We start from the raw sequence: 4267 nt of genomic DNA, 5'->3' as shown, positions 1-4267 counted from the left end.
CTCCCTAGTTTGGCCAACCCCTCATTGTCGTGTCCTATTATGGTCCTGAAACACTAGCCTGGTTCTGCGAGAGCTCTAGGATTTGTGCACCTGTAACACCCTAGTTACTAATTAACAATTTGTAATGTAAATGCCAACAATTAGATGTGTAGTTAAGCCTACACATACTATAAAAATACGAATTTATTAAAACTTTTACAATTCATAAGTTATTCTACATAACTTGGTTGAATTCGTTGTTTAAAATTTGCAAAGTGTTAAAGTGCGGAAGCATGTATCTATATCGTGTTCGGTCCTTCGTCGAGCTTGATCATCTTCCGGCATCCAAAATGTACCTACATTTCATAAACACGAAATACTTTAGTCTTACGGGCTTTAAAACATGTCCAAACGAGTCCGGGAAACCATTGATTCCAAAAAAACAAAAAAATTGAAAATGACCTCCACCGTAACTTACGGTGGCACCGTAAGTTACGGTGGCCTCTGTAATAAAATTTTCCTACCGTACAACAGTAGGCAACCACCGTAAATAATTCAGCTCCACCGTAACTTACGGTGGCACCGTAAGTTACGGTGGCCCCTGCATTCAGCCTTTCCATTTTGCCGTAATTGACACGAAATCTTTCGTATCTTTAAATTCGCTTGTCCGTTTGACCTACCATTTCTTCCTACATATTTTTAATTTGATTCTCCATCATATGGAGTTAAAGTCCGACATCCGGCTTAATAAATCTTGAGACTTTTATGCATTCGGCTTATTACCTTTTTACAAGATTTTGACCCGTCTACGCTTAAATGCATATTTTGACCCGTTAGAGAGAATTTAATCATTTAAGTTTAAATCCCACTCTCTACTTTCACATGTCATTTTTCTACATTAAGGTATTCACATATCTTCCACCAAATTTACGCGTACCTGGCGCGGGTCAAAGTATTGACCCGTTTTAATACCTTGCCTTAATAATTTGCTGATTCATAGCCACGTAAATTCCATAAGCCGTTTTACCCTGTGAGCATTAGACTCGACATGCACTTGTTAGTCGTTATTCGTCAAATGGTGTTAACATTACCATTTGACCTGTTTAGTCTAAACGACCAACATTTTGCACTTATATTTGAATGGTATTTATTTACCATTTCATTATTTAACCCATTTCGCCCCTTTTGCCATTAAACATGGTTTTTATCCTTTTATTCGTCCCGGCCCGTATCATTTTGTGTCGGAACCCATATTTCGGATATAACATTGGTCGTGTTTATAATCTATAAAGTAAATACGTATCCTAAAAAAAGAGTGTAAGCTTTACTTACCTCGCGTCCGGGCAAACATTCTTCGCATCCATGATCCGTTTGACCTGTTCCTTTTCAAGCTCCCACCTAGCTTGTTTAGAGTCAACTATATCATAACATCCATAAGATGGTTAGATTGGTCATTCTATATAATGGCCATCACCCTATGGACCCCCCTTTTTTTTACATACTTATCAATCAAAGCATGCCATATATTCAACAACTAGTTTCATATCATAATTATTTTCATTCACTAACCGTTTGACCCGTTAGTGAAATTACTTATATAACAAGTTAGTAAGTGATTTTAAACACTTTAAGCATGTCACATAAAGTGCTATTTGTTCCTAACAATAAATACTTCATGACTAAACAAGTATACGCAATCATATGCCTTTTCCGGATTAATAATAACATTATTAATGTGCAGCGATTTTTCTATTCAGCTGCTATAATCGACCATTATGACCCATTTAAAGTCCGAACAAGATTAAGATGTTCAAAAATAGATCATAGAAAACTTCAATACCTTCGCAAGCATATAAGGTACACCTTCTAACGAATTTTCTATGATTTTATATGATTTTTATAAAATCAGCACAGCAACTATATTTTCATTTTTTAATCAGCTTTTAAGTTTTCTGAACATCAGTTTTAATCACATTTTTGACCTCTTTAACAACCACATTTGTTTCTTATGATTGAAAACAGTAAAAATTTACTTCATAAGCTTTCCGAAAAGGTATAGAACACCCAAATCGGATAAACGGTTGATTTTATATGATTTTTTTAAGATTAGTCAAAATCCATATAAAAAGCTACGGAAATCATGTTTAGGTTCCTTTCAAATTCGACCCAAACCATCAAATGCAACCTATTTCCATGGCTATAACCCTTATTAAACTCTTGGTAATGGTTAGAAACCTATAACACAGTGATTGTAGGCTAAGAGATGTCAAAAATATCATCTATTTCAGCACTTTAGTTTTCATTTAGGCATTTTAACAAACACCTAGTGTGCAAGATTCGTATACTTCTTTTGTCAAGTTCTTGATTAACTTCCAACCAAGCTTCAAGCATCAATTTCAAGCCCTTATGTCTAGTGTTTATAAGTTACAACTAGAACTTGCATTACTTACCTAATGTTCATCTATTTTAACACTATAATTCTAGTGTTCATCCCATATTCATAAAACCCACTTAGCACCTACATAACTAGTTAACCAAAACACTAATTTATGGTGCTAAATTAGCGAGTTTACATCTAGGGTTTGTTTTCAAGAAATCATACAACACTAATTCAGCCATAGCCTCTCTAATCCATACATAATTCGCGATTATGAAGATTATTCAAATTGTACAACTTCACAAATCATCAAATTTTTACATACCTTATGATCCCCACGACTAGGCGATCACGAATTTGTAATCATGCAGACGATTCGGGCTTGATTTGAGCTTCGATTTGGAGGATTTGTTGAACTAGGGTTTGAGCTCTCCTGGCTCCTTCTTCTGATCGCATACGTACACACATGTATGTGTGTGTTTTTTTTATTTAAGTGTTTTAATAAAACACTTCTCTAGTTGCCCATGTTTAGCCCCTCAAGTTTAGAGATTCATAAATGAAACTATAACCCATAGTTTATTATTTAGTTACTCATTACTAACTAGGTTAATTTTACCTAGTTAACTTAGTGGGTTCCGGGAGTTAAAACCCGTTTTATTTTAAGTCCCGTTAAATCGGGCCTTTTATCCATTCTATTTTCCTGGAAGCTCTTATTCACTTTTAATTAATATTAGGATTATTCACTTGATTCCTAATATTTTCCGGTTTACTTTTACCGCTAATGGTACTTTCCCCGTCTTTAGTATTAACGGGGTTAAATTTCCAAACCTGTTTTCGGGGTGTTACAACACCCCACAAATCCATTCGAAGCGACCCCACTTCTCTCCAACATAGGTGATTCCCTTGAATCATTAAAAGCATCATGGTTATTTGATTTCTCAAAATCGTTAACGTTAATATGTTTAGCCTTACTTCAATGTCACTGATTGGAATAGACTAGGAAGTATATATAACTCCCTTTTATTTAGTTTTGGGGTACTCCCCCACAGTGACTCCGTTTTGGTAATATGATTAAGTTATCCTATTAAACTTAGATCTTGGGATCTCCAGTCAACTAAGTTAGGTTTCCCTCATATTCTCATTTATCACAGCTTTAGTCCCATTCCTCTTAACGACGTTTCTACTAACTCTCTGCTTAAGCCTTTTGTAAACGGGTCTGCAATGTTATCCTTTGATCTCACATAATCAATTGTGATAACACCCGTTGAGAGTAGTAGGTATCAAAGTAATCTAGACCTTCCTTTTGTCTAAATTCTTTAATCACCAACCTAGCCTTGTATTTATCAATACTTCCATCAGTTTTCATCTTACTTTTGAATATCCAACGATATCCAAGTGGTTTGCAACCAGGTGGAAGATCTACTAACTCCCAAGTATGATTTTGCAATATAGACTCAATTTCATTCCTTATTGCTTCTTACCATTGAGGTCCTTCTGAATAGGAAACCGCTTCACGATATGTATTGGGTTCGCCCTCAACCATATAGGTAACGAAGTCTGGACCGAAAGATTTTTCAACCCTTGGCCTTTTATTTCGCCTACGATCACTTTCTTCAACCTCAGGTCGTTAATGTGTCTTATCATGAACTACCTCATCAACTGGTGTAGATGAACTTTCACCTACTTCAAAATTAGGTGTTGATGACGTTGTATGTGTTTATCTTCTCAAAGGAAACACATTTTCAAAGTAAGACACAACGTTAGGATTCACCTCCATGATAGTGTTTACGTGTACATCAGGATTCTTGGACTCTTGTACAAGAAAGCGATGTGCACTACTCTGATGCGCATACCCAATAAATATGCAATCAACAGTTTTTGGGTCCTATCCTAAGAGCCTTAGGAGGTGGT

The 4267-nt window shown here is 35.7% G+C and overlaps 1 long non-coding RNA gene across 1 annotated transcript; it reads right to left on the bottom strand.

The window, feature by feature from the left end:
- Positions 1–210: 210 nt before the first annotated feature.
- LOC110925539 lies at positions 211–2844 on the bottom strand. Its single transcript, XR_002584537.2, has 4 exons — positions 2682–2844; positions 1312–1396; positions 917–1007; positions 211–335 (listed from the first exon to the last, which is right to left on the bottom strand). It is a non-coding gene; the product is annotated as an uncharacterized LOC110925539 (long non-coding RNA).
- Positions 2845–4267: the final 1423 nt, after the last annotated feature.

Source organism: Helianthus annuus, chromosome 17 (assembly GCF_002127325.2).
Source record: "Helianthus annuus cultivar XRQ/B chromosome 17, HanXRQr2.0-SUNRISE, whole genome shotgun sequence".
Lineage (NCBI taxonomy): Eukaryota > Viridiplantae > Streptophyta > Magnoliopsida > Asterales > Asteraceae > Helianthus > Helianthus annuus.
The sequence above is the reverse complement of the archived record's forward strand: the minus strand, read 5'-3'. Positions and strand labels throughout refer to the sequence as shown.